General features: G+C 48.4%; 1 long non-coding RNA gene across 2 annotated transcripts; it reads left to right on the top strand.

The window, feature by feature from the left end:
• Window positions 1-5,454: 5,454 nt before the first annotated feature.
• On the top strand, window positions 5,455-22,407 carry LOC114228847 (uncharacterized). Of its 2 annotated transcripts, none has more exons than XR_008557255.1 (2): window positions 5,455-5,729; window positions 21,845-22,407. It is a non-coding gene; the product is annotated as an uncharacterized LOC114228847 (long non-coding RNA). The 2 variants fall into 2 exon arrangements; XR_003614966.2 differs by lacking the exon at window positions 5,455-5,729 and adding an exon at window positions 21,126-21,322.
• Window positions 22,408-22,873: the final 466 nt, after the last annotated feature.

Here is a 22,873-nt window from a genome sequence, read left to right as displayed (position 1 = left end):
TCTCTCATCGATGTTTCCAACCTCTATCCCTCTCCCTTCCTCTCTGTAAAAAATCAATAAAATATATTTTAAAAAAAAGAAATGGTGCACATAGTGATTAACATGTAGTCTGGTGCATAATAAATATGATCTATACTAATAAAAGAGAAAGATGAAATTGACCATACCTCCGTGACGCCCACCAGCCAATCAGTAGTGAGTATGCAAATTAACCCAACAAAGATTGCAGGTTAATTTGCATACTCAGGCACGGAGCGAAGACTGAAGACTGAAGAGGCTTGGCTTCTCTGCTGCGGCTGGAGCGAAGGCCTGGGTCCCGGGTGCCGGAGGAAAACCGGTGCCGGCAGCCAGGGGAAGCCAGGGGAAGGAAGGCCTATTGCATGAATTTTCGTGCAATGGGCCTCTAGTAATAATAATAACAACAACAAAGGGTATAATCATTCTAAAATAATTATTTTCTATAATAACTATAAAGTGCTTCCTATTCCTGGCACAAAGTCGGTAGCTAAGAGGAATGACAGCACAAGGCCTTATTTGATTATCTATAAAACTAGAGGCCCGATGCACGAAATTTGTGCAACAGTAGGCCTTCCTTCCCCCAGCTGCTGGCACCAACTTCCCTCTGGCACCTGGGACCCGGGCTTCCCTTACAGCCCCAGCTTCATCAGAAGATTGTCTGAGAGGAAATCCAGAAGGACGTCCAGTCTAATTAGCATTATAGATAAGTAGAACTGGCGATGTCGCAGACATTCAGAGGATAGGGGGTCATTTTAAACGGCCACAGGGTCAGAAAAAACTTTCTTTATTTAGGCTTTCAAGCGGGCTGCCCTTAGGAGCATAGCTTCCCTGTCCTATCCTTCATACAGGCAAAACATGCTTTGTCTTACCTGGTGACGTACCTGGGCGGAGCTCCTAGTGCACGTGGACCCAGTGAGTCCCTTCCTCTCTCTGAAGACCTAGCCTCCTGACTGCTCCAGGGCCACCTGCCTCCGGGCAGAGTCCGGCCTCTGCTTAACCCTTACCTCATCCTGCCCTGTACTGTACTCATTTGCAGACACCAAAGAAACCCTTCCCCATCCCCCACCCCTTCCCTGTCCCCATACACAGACAGTAAGGGCTTTATTTCTATTTATTTTATTTGTCAAATGCTTATTGAATGCTTACTATACAGTGTATCCGGCATGTTATAAACACTTTGAGCATTAGCTCATTTAATCCTCATTATAAGTCTGTGAGATAGTTACTATTATTGTTTCCATTTGACAGATGGGGAAACTGAGGCACAGATATTCCCTTGGTTAGGAAATGGCACTGAGAGTCGAACCCAGGCTGGCTGGCTGCAAACTCCCTGGGGGGAACCACCAACCTAAGCTCTGAGAGCAGGGGGGCTCTTTAACCATCTGCGCAGCCCCTACAAGCTCGGGCCTAGTGTCCTCCTATAGTCTCTGGTCACATGGAAATTTTTCAGTACCGAATTGAACGGGGCTCACTTGCCAGACACCTGGCTCCTGACACCATGAAGGCCCAATTGGAACCAGTGGTTCCAACCAGGGCCATTTGTCTCCCTCCTCCCTGGGGACGTGTGGCAACTTCTGGAGGCATTTTTGGTTCTCACTACTGGGAAGAGGTGTGTGTGAGTGTGTGTGTGTGTGTGTGTGTGTGTGTGTGATACCAACGTCTGGTGGGTAGAGGCCAGGCATGCTGCAATAATGCATAGAACTGCCTGCAGCAAAACCTGTCCGCCCAAATGTGAGAATCCTGCCCTGGAAGCCCTGGACGGCCACTTTCCTTTGCCAAGACTGTAAGAAACAGTAGGAGGCTGGAAGGCTAACAGGGCTCCCCCCACATGGCCCTGCCTCCATAGCCCCACACACCCACAATCAGCTGCCTCGTGAATGGACTACAAACTCCCAAATGTACTGGGCTGCCGAGCCTGCCCATCTGTTGGATGAGAAAGCGGGTTAGGGCTTTGGGGAAGCAAGTTCTAGCATCTCCCGCTGGTTCTGCCACTTGCCAGATACATGACAGAGGCCCATGGAGGGTTCGCGACCCAGCGCCCTGAGTCTGGATCCTAAAGTAGGTTGTAATAATTCCTACTTCACAGGATTCGGTGAGGGTCAGCCAAGATAATGGCAGAAGCTAATTGCTCTTGTAACTATTGGGGGGGGGGGGGCGGTGGTGGTGGTGAGAATTACGCAGGCCTAAGCCTGCCTGTTCCCACTTCCTCCGTGAGGAGAGGCAGGTTGTGTTGGTGGGGTGAGGGGAACAGATTTGCTGCGCCCAGCTCCAGCCTCCCTCTCAGGGGAAGGGAGGGGGATGGGGAGACCCGCGGAGTCCCAGGCCTGCAGGTCTCTGGGCGCAATAGGCAGAAGAACGAGGGGTCACGGAGGCGCCCAGGGGCGAGATGCGGGCCCAGCTGCCTGCAGACCGGGCTGTGTCCCATCGGGCTGGGAGCCACTTCCCCAGACAGTAACAATTATCGCAATCAAACAGTTGACACCAATTACGCACCAGGCAGAGAGGCGGCAGCGGCGGCTGCGCAGACGCCTCGGCTTTGCATATCTTAATGCCGACTGACAGATGCTGAACTGCGGGGGCGCCGGCCCTGCCAGCTCTCAGCTGTTCTGTGGCACCAATTTTCAGAGCAAAATTACTGCCAGCGCCCACCCATTTGCAGGCTAGAACTGCGTCCCCAGGGACGGCTGGCACCGCCGTACCCGGAGGCCCAAGGGCACGCAGCGGGACTCGCGAAAAGCGTCCCTTCGCTCCGCGCGGCCCCGCTCTGCGATCCCGCCGCGCACTGCCCGGGGGGGATGGCGCCCGGGCGCCTCTGTCTGTGCCTGCACGTGCGCGGGCTCCCTCTGGGCCCACGAAGCACCTGCAAGACTGCGGTGGGGAAGGAGAAACAACCCCGTTCCAGGCTCGTCTTCCCAGCCTGGCCTGCTGAGAGTCAGGGAGGGCTTCCGCGAGGCGGGGATGGGGGGCCTCGGGAGCAGGTAGCCTGGCCATCGGCGCCCTGCGGCGGCCTCTTGGTCACAGGGGAGGAGGCGGGTCACCTGACGAGCACTTTCCCAGATGAAGCGTTTCCCTGAGGTCTCTCCCCGCCCCCCAACACCACTCCCTGCAGACGGCCAGCCCAATTTGCATCTCTTAGATGCACCTGCATCCTATTTTCCCATCTTGTGAAAAAAGAAGCCCTTTTGGAAAACTGACCATTCCTCCCACCCCATTGTCCAGCCGGAAACGCAGATTCAGCAGGGCAAGGGGTCCCAGAAGAGGGGGAGTGGCGCTGGGACTGGGACCGATGACGGTGACGGGACTCCAATGCGGCAGGTGTCGGGCCGCCCCGGGGCTGCCAATCCTCCGGCCCAGTCATGAGGACGGCGCAGTGCCAAGGGCACGGTCCTACTTGGCAGACGTGGCCCGGGGACCCCAGTGCAGTCCCAGCCGCGCTCCTGGCCTGGGCGCCTCGGCGGAAAACACCGCATCTGTGCGGAGAAGCCGCGCGGTCTCTGGGCCCTGGCTCTTCTGAGTCCAGCTCAGGCCGGGCGGCCCGGAACCGGAGTCCCGGCTCCTCCTTTAAGACGCCGCGGCCGTGAGGCCTTCGCCTTGAGGTCAAGGGAGCCGCGCGGAGCGCTGCGGGCGTCCCCTCCGGCCGGCCGGCCGCGCGCTTCTGTCCCCAGCTTCGGAAGCAGCATTAGCCACCACCCCGCCACGTGTGGCGCCAGCCCGGGCGGCCAGGCAGACGCAGGGCCGGGGTGCCAAGCGGAAGCGGGTGAGATCCCGCCCTGCGCCAGGGCGGAGAGGTGGCCGGGTCCCTTTGCTGGGCCGCGGGACACCTCGGGGACCCCAGCCTGCCTCCCCGGGGCGCCCGGCCAAATGCGCAGCCAGGATGCGCTCGTCGCTGCGCTACGCCCTGCGCTCCCCAAGGCCCTGGCGACGTTAAACCCGGCGGGTAGCGACTCCCCGGTCCGGGGCGGGCGGGCGGAGAATGCCATGTGCGGCGGGTGTCAGCAAGTGCACTGCACGGGCCCTAAGAGGCCGAGCCGGCTTCCTGGGGATTAAGGATCAGACACAGGGAGCCCTGTTCTCTCCTTCTCCCCCTCTTCCCCACCCCAGGAACAAGAAAAAGAAAAATCTGTTGGAAATGCACTTTTCCCCTTGCCACCCCCCTCCTCCTCTGCTTTCACCGACTTAAAAGAAAAATAAAATACATTCCAGGAACCAGGACGGCTGCAGAGCAAACTCAAACCAGAAAATACTTAAAGATGTTTTAATGACTTAAACACAGGGGCCGGTTTGTGTCTAAAAGTTTCCACATTAAAAAAAAAAAAAGCGCAAATTCAATATTAAATATCCGTCCACTGCCTCCTGGGCCCCTCCGCCGGCCCTCCCCGCCCTCGCCCTCGGTCCGCAGCCTTCTGGGCGGCTCCGCCTGCCTTCCTGCGCACCTCAGCCTTCAGCTGTGGGCGATTAGCACCCAGTGTGAACAGAGACCAGGCCCTCCATAAAGTTTATATTCACATTCCAAAAAAGCGAAAAAACAAGGAAAAGGGAGAAAAACAACACCCTAGGTACAGGCCCAAAGGCTCCTGCAGGCAGAGGCCGCCCCTTCCCCCCAGCGCAGGGCCAGAGGAACTGTTAACTAGCAGCTGACAGATTTTTACAGCGCGAATTAGACCCTCATTTGGCCCAGGATTAGCCCAAATCTTCCATCTCATTACTGCTCTGCCTTGTTGGACCCCCCTTTCTTGGAGTTGGGGAGTTGGGGGGATGTCTCTGGGGTCCTGGCCAGAATTCTCTCTCTGAGCCAGGGTGGAAGGGGGCAAGGAGACAGGGTGGGTACCTGGTGCTGGTGAGACTGGGGGTCCTGGATGGGGCCGGGGGGTGGCCAGCGGGAAGGTCCGCCTGAATTTCTGGAGGCGCTGGTGAGATGGAGCGGACCGGACACCTGCCTCGGCGATAGGGGCAGTGGTGTGGTGGGAAGGCAGGTGCTGGCTTAGCGGCTGGTCCTTGTTGTTCCAGGGGATCCCACACCTTGGGAATCACAGTAATGGTTGCAACATTTACTGAGCACTTCCTGTATGTCAAGCTCTAGATTGTGTCCTTTTGTATTTCATCCCCACAGTAAAACCACTGTATGGCACTGTTATTATCATCCCCATTTGTAGGTGAGGATGTAGGCTTGGGGTAGGAAGTTTACCCAAGGACACAGCCAGCGGGTGGGAGAGCCAGGTTCAGACCCAGGAAGGAGGCTCTCTAGAGCTCCAAGCCTCTCATCCAAAGGCCTCTCATGCCCAAATCACAGCGGGGGAAGCGGGAGGGACGACTGTGACACCCACGTCTAGTCCTGCCTGCTTGGTCCCCATTTCACCCCCTGACTGACCATCTCCTGTCATCAATTGTGAGGTCAGGACCAGCTGTCACCCTCTCATTCTGGCCCCACCCCTGGATTCAAGAGCTTTTGGAACAGGACCCTGGGCGAGCGACTGGCTTCTCTCATGCTCTCCCTTGACCCAGGGGAGCCCTTTACGGGGTGTCATTTCCCCACAAGGCAGCCAGTTTTGTGCCAAGAAGACTGGGGAGAGAGGGGCATTCAGGTCACTAAACTGGAGAAGAGCTGGAGGAGCTGAGCCCCTGGCAGCTGCCCAGATGTTTAGCCTCTGGGAGCTGGACTCTGCAGAGGAGACTCCAGCTGCTGTGCCCGCTTCTTCACACAGAGGTTGAAGGTGGGCACCGGGTGTGGGGTGTGGGGCGTAGCTGTAGTGTCTGGACGCCAAGGGCCAGGTGAGGCCTTGGCCTCCTCAGCGCCTGGGCGCTCCTGCAGGGACAGGCCGCCTCATGGACACAGCCTGTGCTCAGGGTCGGCCCAGAGCAGGACAATGTCTGGGAGTTCTGGGGCGGTTCAAAATCCTTTCTTTTTCTAAAGTGGAAATTTGAGGAAATTTAGAAGCCTATGTAATACTTAGACTTTAAGTGCCCTTTCCAAAGTTAAATCACTTTGTCAGTTTAGGAATGTAGAAATGGTTTATGTATAACTTGTTTTGCTCATAAAATCTTCATTTGGGTGTATTTAGAAATGTGAGGCCAGGGAAAGGGAAGTTGAAATTGGAGGGAAAAACCTCCAACCAACCCCACCCCCACCCCCACCCCCCGGCCCCCGATTTAGGGTGAGAAGACAAAAGCGTGGGGCTTTACGCAGTTCGCAGTTCGTCTCCTTCTGTGGTTAGGGCTTATGCGCTGTCCTGGAGGCGGGGTGTCCGAGGAGAGCCACCTGAGGAACAGGCTGGGAGGAGGACAAACAGCGAAAAGGCCAGGGCAGCAGAGCCAGAGAGGCCAGAGCTGAGTTTTCCTAGGGATTCTGAAGGAGGAGGAGCCTGGCTTTGTGCAAAGGGCAGGCCATTTTCCTATGGCCGTCACCCCATTCCCAGGAGAGAATGAGGTTTCAGGGTCTCCCTATTATATTAGCCCACTCTCAACCTCTAGTCTTTCTTTGGTTCCCCCTCCCCCTCATTCCCCTTTCTCCTCCTTTCTTCTTTTCTCTTTCCTCCTCCTCCTCCTCCTCCTCCTCCTCCTCCTCCTCCTCCTCCTCCTCTTCCTCCTCCTCCTCCACCTTCTTCTGTCTTTTTGCCACTTACTGACTTCTAGTCTTTCCCCCCTGGAGCAGCAAGTCTCCCTGAAGTTCTCCAGGAGCTTCCAAACTTGGTTCATTTCAGCCAACACTTATAGAATCTTCCAGGATGCAGATGGGAGTCAGACCCATGGGTGCCAGATGCTGGCCACATCCAAAGAGGATGACTGCTATGCACTGAGTACTTTCTATGTGCCGGGCACTGTATTAAGTGATGCATGTATTATAATAACACAGTTAATCTTCATAACAATCCCAAGAGGCGAGTCCTGTTAAACCCATTTTACAGATAGGAAAACTTGTTTAAATCCTTTACCCAAGATCAATTGGGATTGGACCCCAGGAAGTCTGGGCCTCAAGTCTGTATCCTTAACCATCCCAGGATTCCAAGGCCAGAGGTGTACCCAGGATGTTTGCACTGGGGGTGGGGGTGAGGGGCATTGTCCCTGGCCTTGGGCATCTAGAAAGACCTCCTTGAGGAGCTGACCCCTGAGTGGCTGCAGAGGCAAAATAAACAAAAAGAACATTCCAGGCTGAAAGGATGGCAGAGAGAGACATCACAGCATAAACCCCACCGCTGCATGCCAAGAGATAAAAGTTCTTTGGAATTTCTAGAATGTAAATAAAGTGTGAGGTCAGAGGAGGCAGGAGAGGAGGCTGGAGAGAGAGGTCGGAGGAGGGCCAGACCACAGCAAGCTTGTTCCATGCTTGGAGTTAATAGTAGGTGAGGAAGACTCATTAAAGGGTTTATGCCAGGGAATGATACAAGAAATTGTGCGTTCATTTTTTTTTTTTTTTAAGTTATTGGCTTGAGAGAGAGAGGGGGACAGATATGTTGTTCCACTTATTTATGCTTATGCATGCATTGGTTGATTTTTGTATGTGCCCTGACCAGGGATCAAACCTGCAAACCTTTGCGTATCAGGATGACACACTGACCAACTGAGCTACTGGCCAGGGTGAGAAATTGTGCATTCTTGATAGGATTCTCTGGGAGAGGGGAACACAGGGGAGAAATGACTGGATGGGGGTGAGAACAAGGAGTTGAATAGGAGACCTGATAGTCTGCTTAACACTGGGAATAGAGAAAGGATTTGAAGTTGAGGAAAAAAGAGATTTCTGAATTTCATTTTTACTTTAGATATCTATTTATAGTCTGCTTTATTCCATCAAAGGTTTTCAGCCGGCTCTCTGACTTGCTAAATTCTTCCCAGAATGTTTCCTTATTTTCTACCTACTAAATGCTCACCACTGGGAAAGGTGGCCCTGATCACATTACTCAGTTTCTTCTCTGAAAACTGGCTCACTTATCATTGCTGGGTGACCGTGCAAGCTGGTTTGCTGGGGGCAGTTTTAATTCCACCTGTTACATAATTTTAATTATCATTATTTTTTAATCCTCACCCAAGGAGGGAGGATATTTTTTCCATTGATTTTAGAGAGAGTGGAAGGGAGGAGGGAGGAGCAGAGAGGGGATGGAGAGAGACAAACATTGATATGACAGAGACACATCGATTGGTTGCCTCCCACATGTACCCTGACCAGGGGCAGGATCGGACCTGCAACCCAGGTACATGCCCTTGGCTGGAAATCAAACCAGATACCCGCCGGTGTGCAGGCCAATGCTCTAACCACGGCCAGGCCTATCAGTTACATAATTTTTAACAGCACTCCCTGTCACTCTGCGAAGTGTCCTGGTTTGAACTATGAATTATGTGGTCATCCTAATTAAAGTACATATATGAAAAAAACAATTGCAATAAAACCTTAAGTTTTGATGGCACTATGTTATATGAAGGTATGTTAAAATGATCTTACTTGCTCCCAATGAAAACCTTGAGGAGACAGAATAAAAGTTATTGCTGCTCCTTTCTCTCTCTCTTTTTCCTTTTAGTTTAATATGCAAAGAAAAGGAGGTTCAAGAAAATTAAAAGACTTGCTGAAGGCAAACATGTAGAAGTAGGGATTGGACTTGATTCTTCCGATGTCTAGTTCAGTAGCCTTCTGCTATACCCAAGTCTCCCTTGCTATGCAGCCATAGACTAAAGATGGCCACACCCTCTTGCTGCTCCTCCCATAGAAAGGCGGAGTCTAATCTCTTTCCTTGAATCTGGTTGGTAGTAGTGATTTGCATAACCAAGAGAATGTGAGAGAGGTGACATTCTGGGACTTCTGAGGCTAGGGCTTAGGCAGCCTTGTGTAGCTTCTGATTGGATCTTTTGGGACACTCCTCTGAAGGAAGCCAACCACCCGTAAGAAGCCTGATTATCCTGAGATTTCCAGGGTGTGAAGGAGTCCACGCTGGCCGGCTGTGTGGTGGGGAGAGAGAGATGGGTGGATCTCTGGCTAACAGTGGTGGTATGCTGATAAACCTGCTCTCATAAAAAAAAAAAAAAAGGTACCCTGGTTTATAGTGGTTGTTGATTTCTGGTTGTAACTACTCCCACCAGGGCTAATGTCAAGCTACGAATGGTATAATAACTGGCTTGCAAAACTTTCTGAATATTTAACAAATGGCTGTTGCAGGCTGGTACCAGCCAGCTTCAGCATACCTTTCGGGCCAGCCTCCAGCTGTCCAGCCTCCAGCCATAAGGCTCCTCCCAGCTGGGACTCCAGATATTTTGAAGCAGAGAGGAGCTGTCCTGTGAGGCTCATGCAAACTCTAGATTAATGAGCAAAATAAAGGATTGCGTTGTTTTAAACCTGTGAGTCTTAGGGTGGCTTGTTACATAGTAGTAGATAACCAGAACATGTGGGAAGACAGATATGCATGTCCTTGAAGAAAGAGAAGTATTCTTGAAAATTTAGAGAACCACTTCTCTCCCTATCTTCTTTGCTGTTATTAAACTGGTGAAATAGTTCACGTGAAATCTACGGCTTGGGGTGAAGTTGGAGCTTGAGGTGGCTCACTCTTTGCCTTAGGCCCTAGACACATAGTTGGTGCCCTGGTTTATAGGGTTGAGACATGGAGACTGAGGGCGGGGGTGGGGGTGGGTAGAAATGGCTGAGACCGGGATGGGTTAAGGTTGAGGTGACATCTGAGTTAAGGGGTCCAGCAGGCAGTGTAAGTTAGGTGGAGCTGAGTGATAATTTATGATGCAGCTCAACACCTCGTTACTAATAATTAATTTACTTCTGATAATTCCAGTGTTTGGGTTAGAACAAATTATAAAGCCAGCAGAACTTGTCTTCAGCTCCTGTAGCACACCTTTCCTCTCTTCTCCTCACTCTTGGTGCCCACTGGTGGTCTTTTGCTCTCCCCTAGGTATGTGGATTTATGTCTTATGTCTCACGGTAGAGTGGGGATTTTGTTTCTTAAAGTATTTATCATCTATTGCTATGTTACAAATTACTCCCAAACTTAGCAGTTTAAAACAACAAGTAGTTATTATATCACAATTTGTGTGGGTCAGGAATTTGAGTGACTGACTCAGTGGGTCATTGTGGATGAAGGTCTCATGAGCTCGCAGTTACGCTGTCGGCCAGGGCTACAGTCATCTGAAGGCTTGTCCGGGGCTGGAGGGCCCACTTCCAGGATGGCTCCTCACAAGGCTGTCGGCAGGGGGCCTCAGTTCTTACCACGTGGGCCTCTCCATAGGGTTGCTCTTTGTCCTCATGACATGACAACTGGCTTCCTCCAGAGAGAGTGAGGAGAGAGAGAGAGAGAGAGAGAGAGAGAGAGAGAGAGAGAGAGAGAGAAGGAAGAAAAGGAAGAGGAAGCTATGATGCCTTTTATGACTTAGTCTCAGAAGTCCCATGCTATCACGCCCAACATTTTCTATTTGTTAGAAACAATAACTAAGCCCAACCTACACACAAGGGGAAGGGAGTTAGGTTCAATTTTTGAAGGGAGGGGTGTCAAATAATTTGTGGACATAGTTTAACCAGCCAATTTTTCCCCCCAAGGAATTGCAGACAGTAAATCAGTTGTGTTCTAGGGGTGGGGAGGGGTGGGCAGGAGGCCTGTTTCCTGAATTCATGCCTATCTACTTAATGCACTTGCAAGAGGGTCCTGTTTGTGCAGACGATTAGATGGCAGAATGTCACAGCGGAAAGGGCCTTGGAGGACTCTCTGGAGGCAGCAAACTGATGCTTCTTGGGCCTCGTTTGTCCAGCAGATCTTATTTTGGCAGAGGAATCTGGATTTTCAAACATTTGAATGCCTTTAGTTGGACATGTACCTCCCAATTGGCCACCACCACTCATTTGGGTGGCCTGCTGACCTCAGGGGTTTCCTGAGTCCTCAAACCCCTGATCTTATCCACCCCTCTCTTTTCAGGCAGGGAAACTGAGGTCCAGAGAGAAGTTGACTTTCCCAAGGTCAACGGTTGAGTGAGTGACAGAATGAGGTCCTGGCCCCAGGTTTCTTGACTCTGAGCTCAAAGCTCCTGCCACTCCCTCCTTGCCTTCTGGATGTTCCTTCAAAATGGCTCCCAGTCTTCCCTTGTCCTGGAGAGCGGCCCCTTCGCCCTCACTCGCCATTGCCGCCCCTGCACTCCCATTCCTCGTCAGATAGGAATGGGGAAAGGGATTTCTTCTATCCACATATAAAGATCTGAAGATGGAAGAAGTTGTAAGCTTCACAGCCCCGGAGAAAAAGAGAATCCGGAGTGAACTGCGGGAAAACATGGGGGAAGCAGCATGGTGTGCGGGAGACCGGGGAGGATATTTCTGTAGGTTAATGATGGAGCCATTGCCAAGTTGAAATTAGAAAGAAGAAGGCTCTGCCTGACGAATGGGGTGGGGGTGGGGTGCTAATTCTGTCCTTTGATAAATGGGTGACATTCTAGCAAAATGGGACGCTCTGCCCCAGTGGCTGCAGGGCGACATCGGGCTGGGAGCGGGTGGGAAGGGCCTTCGGAGCCCCAGCAACGAGGTTAAGATGCAGATACCAGTGAGACGCTGGTACATTAGCAATGAAATTGCAGTCACTTTGGCAGCTCTTGATTAAATAACCTGCAACAGATATAATGGGCAGAGGTGCCTGTCTCAGTCGGGATTACTCACCTAAGCCCCAGCCTTTCCTGAGACCTGCCCCCTCCCCGTGCCTTCCCTGGGTCCTCTCACCAATTCCCAGCCCTCCTCTCTCCCCATTGACTCCCATTCTCTTTGATTCTGACCTGTACTTCTATGGCTTTTACCACCTCTGCCTGGGCAATGCTTGCCAGGCTGTCCGGGAGCCTTTCTCCCTCCCGCCCCGCCCTCCCTCCCTAGTGTCCTCCATCTCCAGGTAGTGGCCTGGAGTACAGGTGCAGCCTGACTTTTGTACATGGCAGGGAGGGCCAGTCTCCCTGGGTCTCCCACAGAGCGGTGCACGCTTGGTCTCCCGGGAGCTCCTGGCTGTGCTAGCTGTTCAGCCACTCCCAGCCCTCCAAGACGCATTTTCTTCAGTCTCTTAAATCCCTAGATGTTTACACCTATGGAGGTCTCAGGGCTAGGGACTGGCCTGCAGAAGCTTAAGACAAGCTCTGCTCCTCTCCTCATCTCTACCCTCAAGTCTCTCAACGTTGAGTGAAAAGCCAGGCATGTTTGGTGGAAAGGGAAGACAGTTCAAGGACGTTGGGCGAAGCTCTTGAAACCTAATTCAAATGATACAGTTGCAGTTTATCCAATTTTGTCCTTTCTTTGGGGGAAAAATTGAGTTTTTAATACATTCTGGGCAAAGTCTTAGGCATTGAGGATTTAGAGAGAAAGGGGATGTGGGCCCGTTCCTCAAATTGCTGAGTTTGGTGTTGGAGACTGATGATAATAATTAGTAAGGCTTATTAGAGCTGTTAGAGAGCACTTAATGTATATCACGATATATTCATATATGTAACATATATGCTCTAATATATATGTATATAAATTATATATAATTTAATTTTCACAACCCTATGAAAACCACTATTATTATCTCCCATTAAATAGTGAGGCCCTAGCCGGTTTGGCTAAGTGGATAGAGTGTCGGCCTGCTGACTGAAGGGTCCTGGATTTGGTTCCGGTTAAGGGCACATGCCCAAGTTGTGGGCTCAATTCCCAGGAGGGGGCATGCAGGGGGCAACCAATCAATGATTCTTTGTCATCATTGATGTTTCTATCTCTCTCTCCCTTTCCCTTCCTCTCTGAAATCAATAAAAACATTTTTAAAAAAATAAATAAATAGTGAGAAAATAAGGCACAGAGAGGTTTAGTAATTTGTTCAAGATCGCACAGCTAGTAAGTAGTAGAGCTGGGATTTGAACCCAGTTTGTTTGGCTCTAGTCCAGAAACTATGCTCTTAAAAACTAAGTTATAATTCAATGTAGCTTTCATGGTGAGGAGATAGGGAGCATGGCTAGTAATAGACCTGAAGGAGATGTTAAAGGTGACCCAGACCGACATTTCAGCTGAGAAACGGAAGCTCTGAGAAGCTGAGTGACTTTCCCAATGTTAGAATTACTAAGTGCGTGTTGAACTCACACCACCCATTTTTTCCCCTTCCTCCACCTCTGCCAGGAATCTGGGAAGGTTCCCTAATCTGAGTGAGATGCACCCAGCAGGTGAAGGGCATTCCAGGAAGGGAGCCCCAAGGTTCCTGGAAAGGGCCAGTAGAGGGGTGTGGCTGGAGCATGGGCAGTGTGGAGGCAGGGAAGGATCTGGGTGGAAAAGGGGATGGGACAGAATGGAAAGGGCCCGAGATATTTAGCTAAGAAGACAAAAGGAAGTTATGAAGGGTGCTGTGTGATGAAATGTTACCTCGTAGATGCTATCAGGCCATTGTGTGGTGGTGGTGGGGGCGGGCGGCGTGGAAGGAGGAGACATCCCCAGGACTGGCAGAGGAGTGTCCTGGAAAGCCTTGGTGTCAACAGAACATTTATAAAGAAGAGTGTGTCACAAGGACAAAAAGGGGGGAATAGAAACTCCTCCTAGGGAAGATCCCTCATGTAAGTTTTCAGAACGAAAATTAAAGAGAAGAAATTGTCAGGACAAATTGAAAAACCTTGGGCCGAGGGGTTTTACTGATAGATGAGAATGCGTGAGAGCTTTTCACCTGGTATTTTGTATTCGTCTTCACCAAGAGAAGAACCTTTGGACATGGGAGTGGGGGTGAACGTTGGTAGAGAGCCCCAGGGAAGCAGGTCCACCTGGTAGCCTTGGAGCAGCCGGGGAGGATGGAGGTTCTGCAAACCACTGCCCAGTGTCCAACAGTGACCTCCGTTATGATTCCAGATGGGGTAACGGAGGGCATGTTTGTGACCCTCTTCCTGGCTCCAGTCTTTATTTTTCAACCAGCTTAAAAAAACAAGTTGTATATAATTTAATAAAAACAACGCATGCAGAGAGTTTAAAAAGTCAAACAATGCGAAAAAGCTTGCAACACAACCCAGCAGCCTCCCGCGCCTCGCCCTGCTTCACCCCCTGTGCTGGCTACCTGCCCGGCTCACCGGAGGCACCACTCTCGAACTTTTGTGCTTTGTCTGGTAGCTTTTCAACATGTTCTGGTATTTACTTCCATATTTAAAAATAATATGATTCTCATGCTGTGTCTTGATTCATTCATCTTAGCTTGTTTTGTAAACAGTGAACATTGCCAATCCTTCTCCCCTTCAGAGCCCATGGAAGACTGTACTTCTCAGCCTCCTACTGGTGAGACCGGGACACGTTGACGGTTTCCGGCCAGTGAACTTGTAAGAGGAAGTGATGAGTATCACTCCTGAGACAGTGAAAGCTCAAACATGCTTCTCTAATCTTTCTTCCCTACCATGGGACTGAAGATGACAGATGCTCTGGATGGTGTAGCTTCAAGGTGACACAAAACCTCTGACTGAGTCCCTGAATGACCGTATGGAGCAGGACCACTGTTGTCAGAAATGGACCTCTGTGATCCATCTCCAGCATGTTGGCTTCTGAAGGAATTTGCTGAATTTCCCCAGGGCAAGCAGAACAAGGGGCGGAGGGAAGAGGATGTAGGAACAAAGAACTGCGCCCGAGGGCCAATTTGGTGGATGTAGCATCTGCCTCAGCTAAACAGGGGAGGTGAAGACAGCTAGAAAGGTCTCAGCCCAATGTTTTAAATGGCCCAATGGGAGACAGCAAGACCTAAGCTACGTATTAGGAAACAGGTGACCAAATAGTACTCAGCCAATGAGGAACCGGAGGAGGGACTAAATAAATAGGCTATGTTCCCTGCTCCACGTGTGTGCCGTACAATGGACGCCTGCTCTCAAGAGTGTTATTAAAAGTCTCATTTTCGCCATGCTTCTGTTTCCCAGTCTGTCATTTGAAATTCAGACAGGTGAGCCATTTCTCACACTGGCAACCCAGGTGAGGAGTGTATTGTAAGACATAAACTTCTGTTATATTATGCCAATTAGATTTTGGGATAGTCACTATGGAATAACGTAGTCCATCCTGATGAATATAAATCTCATTCTGAGGAGTTTAGCTCTCTGATATCCCTTTTCCAAACCCTCCTAATTACATCTCAATTTTTGGTTACGTCCGTCATCATTGGTTTCAATTTTATAGTTATGCCAGGATTGCTCACTGCTGAGCTAATAATGTTTTATGATGAATTATCTTTTATAGTAAAAATATTTTCCTAAATTTGGTAACTATTTCATTTTAAAACATTTTGTTTTCGTTGATATTCTAAATTTTCCCCATCCTTCAACAATTTTCTACAAGATGTACCTTATTTTATTTTTTTACTCTATCACACTGTTATATAATTTATCAGCTTTTCCGAGCCCTCCAACTTCTGCTCTGATATGGACTAAAGGCTTCCTAGGTCTATACAATTGTCATTCCTTGTTTTCTGGATCCCATCTTCCCTCCTCCTCCTCCTCCTCCTCCTTCTCCTCCTCTTCCTCCTCCTCCTTCTTCTCCTCCTCTTTCTCCTCCTCCTTCTTCTTCTTTTGATTTAATTCCTCTAGTGGCTTTCTGAGAGAGAGTCATTGGAAGATGTATTTTTGAGATTTTGTATATCTGAAACTGTCTTTTAGCATCACATATGTGACTGATAACTTGGGTGGCTCTAGAAGCCTAGGTTGAACATAACCATGGCAGAGATTACTTGCTGTCTACTAAAATCTTGGGCATACAATTAGATGACGATTTCCAGCTTCCTTTCCAGTAAAGTTTGTCCATAGTGATTAACTTCCCTTTAATGGAAATTGACATTCCAGACCTGGCCCATTCAAATCCTCCTATGCATGCTCCTCCATGGCCCCCTTCCCGTCTGCCAAGATGAATGGAGACAATGAAAACGAAATTCTAGGGGTTTGCAGAGCCATGAGGTGAAAAGAATGCCAGTTCCGGAATAATCGCACGGAAAACTGCTCTGCCCTGAACAACCCACCCAAGCATGTTGTGTGAGCTAAAAATAAACACCCATTGGTTAAACCAGTGAAATGTTAGGGTCTACCTATTATGCCGTCTAAACCTGCTCTAACACAGAAATCGATTCTAGGAGTGGGGTGATGTCATCATAAAAACTAAAATAAGGGGCACTGGCTAGGAGTAGGTGGTGAGAAAGCAGATACAATGGGATGGAGAGTTGGAGATACCTGCTTTACTGGGACAAAAGCATTTGGTAAAAGTGATACCAGAGGTAACTGAGTATCCTACCAAGACTGTGCCTATAGTGGAAGAGACTGGGAGGCAGACAGGCAGGGTTTGTTTATTGTCAGATGCTCACTTCACTTAACCAGGAAAAGGTGAGCTCAGGAAAGCACTGGGCTGTTTGCACATAGAGATTAAGGGTTGAAGAAACCATTTCTGAACCCGCCACCCTCCACCCCTCCCACCCAGAGGAGGTGATGAGACTGAATACACCTTGGAGTCCCGAAGACCGAAGACAGGGAAGTCATTTCAGTTAAACAAAGGGACTCCTCTCTGCTGTAAGACCAGGTTAAGGGTGTTGGCTCTCCAACAGCCCTTTGCTACAGGCGGCGTTGTTAGTTTGACATATAGGGATCTGCAGGGGCCAAAGAAGCAGAAAACAAACAAACAAACAAACAAACAAGCAAACAAATTTAAGAGCCATAACCAGGGAACTTGGAATGTGGTCACTGATACATGTAGCCAATGGGAAGCAAGTAGATTGGAAATCTATTTGAAGGAAGAAATTAAATTCCAAGGAAACCACAACCGTGGCCTAAAAACAACAACTTTAAAACACTTGGACACCCCCCCCCCCCCCCAAAAAAAAAAAAAAAAAAGGAAATCTTCCCAATAACCACTTTAAGTGTGGCCACAGGAGATAACAGACAAGGGAAATTTTCCCAGAGGGCAGAGAGAGGATCATGGAAGACAATGGAAGTTCCTCCTAGAGAGAAGTTACTGAGTCCTGTGAGGTAACCTCCTCCATTGCCAAGGCCGGGAATCCCAGCAGGGCTCCATCATTGTGATGGCCCACGGCTGCCTGTGTTTCTGAATCTTTATTGCAATTATCCTATATTTTGGGTGTGTGCAGGGTTGGAGCGTGGGACCCAGTGCCTAAGTGTTTGGACCGAGAGAAATTCCATCCGTTTGATGGAAAAGACTGCACATCACTAGAGGACTGGACCGCGAGCAGAAGGCAGAAGCTGGGTGGGCTTTGCTCTGACCTCCTGGGAAGGGGACTGCGTGTGCTCTGAGTGGCAGGAAGGCCACACCCCCTGCATTGACCATGGAAGAGACTGCTATCTGGGCATGCAATCTGTCTTCTCTTCCTCCTGAGCACACAGACAAGGTTATGTTTCCAGTCTCCCTTGCCGGGCGACATAGCCATGTGGCTGAATTCTCTCAGTGGAATGTGAATGGAAACAGTGTGTGCCACTTTGGGGCTTGGCCCATAAGGACTTCCCCTGTGCAGGCTTCTTCTGAGCTCTTTCCCTTTCTACTGGCTGGCTGCAGATATGACAGGAAGGCTCCAGAGCAAGTGTCCTAACCTGGGGTCCATGGATCCAAGTTCAGGGGATCGTATGAATTTGGATGGAAGACTATATATTTTCCCTAACCTTGAACTGAAATTTAGCATTTCTTTCCATTACGAATGCAGATAACAAACCACAGTAGTAACCCGTGACTTTGTCGACTGTAGAAATCATAGATATTTTCATATCACATTACAGTCATTGCAGATACCTCAAAATATCATTACATCCATCACTACTCGGGAATTACAGTGGTTATTAGACCGGCTACTAGGTTGCACATAATTGCAGTCTTCCTGTTGACAGACATGCAACAGATCTGGCCAATGCTGAGCAGACGAGGCATTCAGCTACCAAATGAAGTCACACAGTCTCACATGGGTGAGCCAGATATATATGCTGCTTTCCAGTGATTCCTGCATTTGTTGGTCAGTTAATATATGTTAGGAGGCGAACGGTTTTCATTGTTGACTAAAGATTTGTAAAGCTGAATGATTCAAACAAGAAATCTTAACTTTTATTAATATTGAGAAGTATGAAGGCCACAAGTGTAGTCAGTCTTCACACTGACATGTCTTTAAAGAGTAAATGTAACTTTAGATCACCTATGCTTTACATGTAGTCTTGTTAGCTATTGAATTAATACAGAAACACATATGTGTCACTATATAAAAATTGTCTTTTTATATTTTGATATCTGCCTGTTCATGGAATTGGTTTGATTTTTCCTACTTGAGTTTTATATATTTTAAAATAATCTGAAAAGGGGTTCACGGGCTTCAACAGGCAGGCTGAGCCACAATGTGGAAGGAGCCTGGGTCCCATGGACAAGAGTCTGCCTATTACATGAACATCCATCCAGGACTATTAAGTGTATGGGATAAGAGATGTTGCAGCCATCTTTGGAAAATATAATCTGCTACAATTTCCTCTTCCTTTAGTTCTTTCATTATTTTTCTCCTAGGAGTCAGTTTTGATCCTCTGGACAAATCCTTTACTTTTCTTATCTCTTCTGTTGTGTTAACTTTGGAATTTGTTGTTACCAGAACATATCCTACCTAATGCAAAGAAATGCAAAGAAATTGATCCATTGATTTGTATTTTTGTTGTTACTTTTGAGAAGTTCAGTGCCATTCTGATATTTGTTCTGCATTATTTCCCTACTTGATATAACCTTCATTCCCACCATTACAAAAAAAATTTTTTTTTTAGGATTTTTACTTCATCCTTCTTTTCTGAAATTTTACATACTGTACCCTAGCATGGGTCTTTTCTCCATTAATTATGCTGGATCCTCAATGGGCCTTTTAAAATCTGGCAACTCATATTTTTCATCAGACGACAGTTTATCTCTTAGGCAATATTCTGGTTAGCTATTGCTGTGTCACAAATCACCCCCAAACTTACTGACCTAAACCCACAACAGTTACTTTATAACCTTCCATGGATCTGGGAAAAGCTCAGCAAGGTGATTTTCTCTCATGAGAGGGTAGTCAGATAGATGGTAGCTGGAGCTGGGACAGAAGGGACTGCAGCAGCTGGGAAGTTACGAGGCATCTCTTTCTCCTCAGGGTATCCTGTGTGATCTCTCCACATGGCCTAGTTTGGGCTTCCTCACAGTATGGCAGCCTTAGGCAATCCGGTGGCTGGTTACATGGTGGCTCAGAGCTCCAGGGCAATTTTTCTGGAAAGCAAAGCAGGAGTGCTGCCTTTAATGACCTAGCTTTAGAAGTCGCATAGTCTGCCTTACACTACACTGTACTGATGAATAGTCTAAAAAGTCTTTCCAGATTCAAGAGTAAATGAGTTAGACACCATCTCCTGATGGGGGCATGGCCAAGTTCTAGAAAAGTATATGGGATAAGAGATGTTGCAGCCATCTTTGGAAAATATAATCTGCTACAATTTCCTCTTCCTTTAGTTCTTTCATTATTTTTCTCCTAGGAGTCAGTTTTGATCCTCTGGACAAATCCTGTACTTTTCTTATCTATTCTGGCTTATTATCTCTCACTTTATCTTTTTTGTTCTACTTTCTAGGAGATTTCATCGACTTTATTGTCAACCCTGCTGCTGATTTTTACACTGTCACAACCATTTTTAATTTGCTCTCTGTTCCTTTTTATTTTTTAAAACATTGCATCTTGTTTTTTGTTTCATGAATGTAATATATTGTTATCTTTCTGAAGCTATGAATTATCATTTGAAAAAAATAGTTGTTTTCTATAATTTTCTCTTTTCTCTGAGTTCTCCCCTTCTTCTTTTATTTTTTTTCTTTAATGTTTGAGTCTTTCCTCAAATATTTAATTACTCTTGGATGTTTCTGATTGGAAGTGCATGGGTGGGCTTATGGACTGGTGTGTTTTGATCAGGTGGCCAGCTTGCTGTTTTTGTTTTTTTTAAAATATAATTTTATTGATTTCAGAGATGAAGGGGGAGAGAGAGAAATATAGAAACATCAATGATGAGAGAGAATCATTGATTGGCTACCTCCTGCATGCCCCACACTGGAGATTGAGCCCACAACCTGGGCATTTGCTCTGACCTTCTGGTTCATAGGTCAACACTCAACCACTGAGCTACACCGGCTGTTTGTTTTTTTAAAATATATTTTATTGATTTTTTACAGAGAGGAAGGGAGAGGGACAGAGAGTTAGAAACATCAATGAGAGAGAAACATAGATCAGCTGCCTCCTGCACACCCCCTACTGGGGATGTGCCTGCAAACAAGGTACATGCCCTTGACCGGAATCGAACCTGGGACCCTTGAGTCCACAGGCCGACGCTCCATCCACTGAGCCAAACCAGTCAGGGCCACTGGCTGTTTTTATTGGGAGTTCCAAATGCCAGTGTTGGCAGAAGAAGGCTTCTCCTGTCTCCTGGGTGAGGGTCCTGTGCAGGTGTCTGGAGCTGAATGGGGAAGGATCTAGGGAGTTCCTTACCATGTGGATTCTGCTTTGAGTTTCCTGGGCCTCTGAATGTTCCCATTTTGGAGCCTCCCTGATTCACGTGTTTCATAACTCCATAACCCCGAACAAGTGTAGGTCTCCTGCAGGGTTGGGGAGGTGCAACTGGCTGGTTGTAGGGGTGGATGGGTCCCAAGAGTGGTCTCACTGATCTTTTCTTTATACAGGGTCTCAAGCAATCCCCGTGTCTAGCCCTCTGCCTCACTTTGGCTTTCTGCAGTACGTGGTGTCTGCCGTTTCTGACTCTCTCCTAGGCTTTGTGTAACCAATAGGTTTTCTTCTCCTTGACTTTCCTCCTCTTCACTATACCATATGCCATTCTGCCATCTGCTTTGTTTCTTATTGTGTTTCAGGGATTTTGATGCCTTCCACTTCTATTGAAGGTGAGTTGTGCTTCTGTTTCTTGCTTTAAAAAAGGCCCCAAGCTTAGAAAGGTCCCACATCTGGTTTAATGCTCTGCTGTCACCATCTTGGAGTTTGTACTTAATTTTGAACAGGGTCCCCACATTTTCATTTTGTACTGGGCCCTGAGAATGGTGTAGACAGTCCTGTCCACTGTTGATCTCCTGATCCATCTTTCATGCTATTTAAGTGACTATTTTGAAACGGTTGGGCACTTGCTCAAGAGACTTCAATGGCCCCCAAATCGTCAGCATTGTATGCAAGCCTCAGGGACACCCAGTCGGACCACCATGGGGCCTAATAACTGGCCCACAGCCCAGTGACTCAGCACAGGGTTCTATGGGTCTTATTAGTGGCAACACATTTGTGACATCATAGTAGGGACAGGGGCCTTCAATAATATATACTAAATGGCCTCCCATGGACTCAAAAAGACACCATAAAAGGTGGGAAAAGAGAATACCCCTCTCTCCCCCCAGTTACATCTTTCCTTTCCCCCCAGGACTTTCTTGCATTTCAGTTCTCAGGCCAAACTGTACCAAAGAGTGAGTTTGACTGATTCCCTACTAGAGGTGTGTGTTGGGAGAGGATTTTGGGGGTGTTCTAATCCTCCAGCCATGTGCTTGCTTTGGCAGCACTTATATTAATCCTTCAGTCTGAAGGAATCGGACTTCTTCTCCTTGTCCTTCACTCTCTGTTCCCTTTCCTAAAAAGTCCTCTGGCTCACTGATATTCCTAGCCACCAGCTCCCTTACCCCCCCCCCCCCCCCCCCTCTCTGTCTCTCTCTCTCTCTCTCCTCTCTCCCCCCTTTAGAGAAAATGAAGAGATTCCCTGTTGTCGAATCCATCTCTAAGTCCTCATAAAGAGGCAGAGTGTGTACTGTATTAGGGCAGGGGAGCTCTGTCCTTGTATTTATTGCTTTCCTTCTGAGTCTCATTTCAATTGATCTAAATTTTCTCCCTTTTAGGAAAGACTGGCACCCTAAGAAATCAAGAAGGGAGGCAGAGGAAAGTCTGGGGGCTCTGTTCTCTCACTCATCAAGGAATGAGCCCTGCTTCGTTGCATCCCATGCCTCTGACCTCTGCCTCTGTGGGTGCAGCCTGAGGACCAAGGCAGTGCTGCACCCCCGGCCCCTTCCAGTCTCCCGTCCTGCCTCTCAGATGCTCCCCAACTTGCCATCAGGGAAGAAGCAACCGTCTACTCCATCGATTGTCTTCAGGGCTCAATCCTCCCAGAATTCTCCAGAGCCCAAGGCCAAGGCCATGTCCCAGATGCTACCTCAGGGCAAGTCAAGAGCTTCCTGCAATGCCATGCCACTACGCAAGCTGGTGCCCATGAGTGTGTGGCCTCAGGGGTTTCTTTACCCACTTTCCAAGCCCTTGCCAGAGAAATCCCTGCACTCCTATATCCCAAGGGGAGGGAGCCGTTTCCCCAGGCAGGGAGCCATGTCCCCAATGACACCACTTGGGGAAAGTGATAAACGCCAGTCCTTTCTACCATTCATGTTTAAATAAAAATGTATCTGGTCAATTATGGTTTTTCTCTTGTGTCTACTGCAAACATGGGAAGGTAAGGGTTTGTTTTAACTGAGAACATGTTTTATATTATTCTACTTCCAATTGGGTTTCCCAGGGTCCTGGTCTTATGATCAAGGGTCTTGAAGGTCTTTCAGGCATGGCTGCCTGTAACCCTGTGTGCTACTGTGACCTTGGTTTTTTTTCTATAGTGTCCAGTCCCAGTGGGCCATCGAGTCAGATCCACTTGAGTTCTATTTCCATAAACCTCATGGAATTCTGATTGGAATTATATTGAATGGGTAGATAGGTTTGTTGGGAACTAATATCATTAAATTATGGGTCTTCCCGTTTGTGAACATGGCCTCTCAGTTTATTTAGGTCTTTAAATTCTGTCAATAAGGCCTTGTAGTTTCAGTGCTGAGTTCTTGCATAGTTTTCATTCGATTTATTCCTGGACAGTAGATAGTTCTTGCTGCTCT

This window comes from Eptesicus fuscus, chromosome 10 (genome assembly GCF_027574615.1).
Source record: "Eptesicus fuscus isolate TK198812 chromosome 10, DD_ASM_mEF_20220401, whole genome shotgun sequence".
In the NCBI taxonomy this organism is placed as follows: Eukaryota; Metazoa; Chordata; class Mammalia; order Chiroptera; family Vespertilionidae; genus Eptesicus; species Eptesicus fuscus.
Note: the sequence above shows the minus strand (reverse complement) of the source record. Positions and strands in the feature narration are given on the sequence as shown.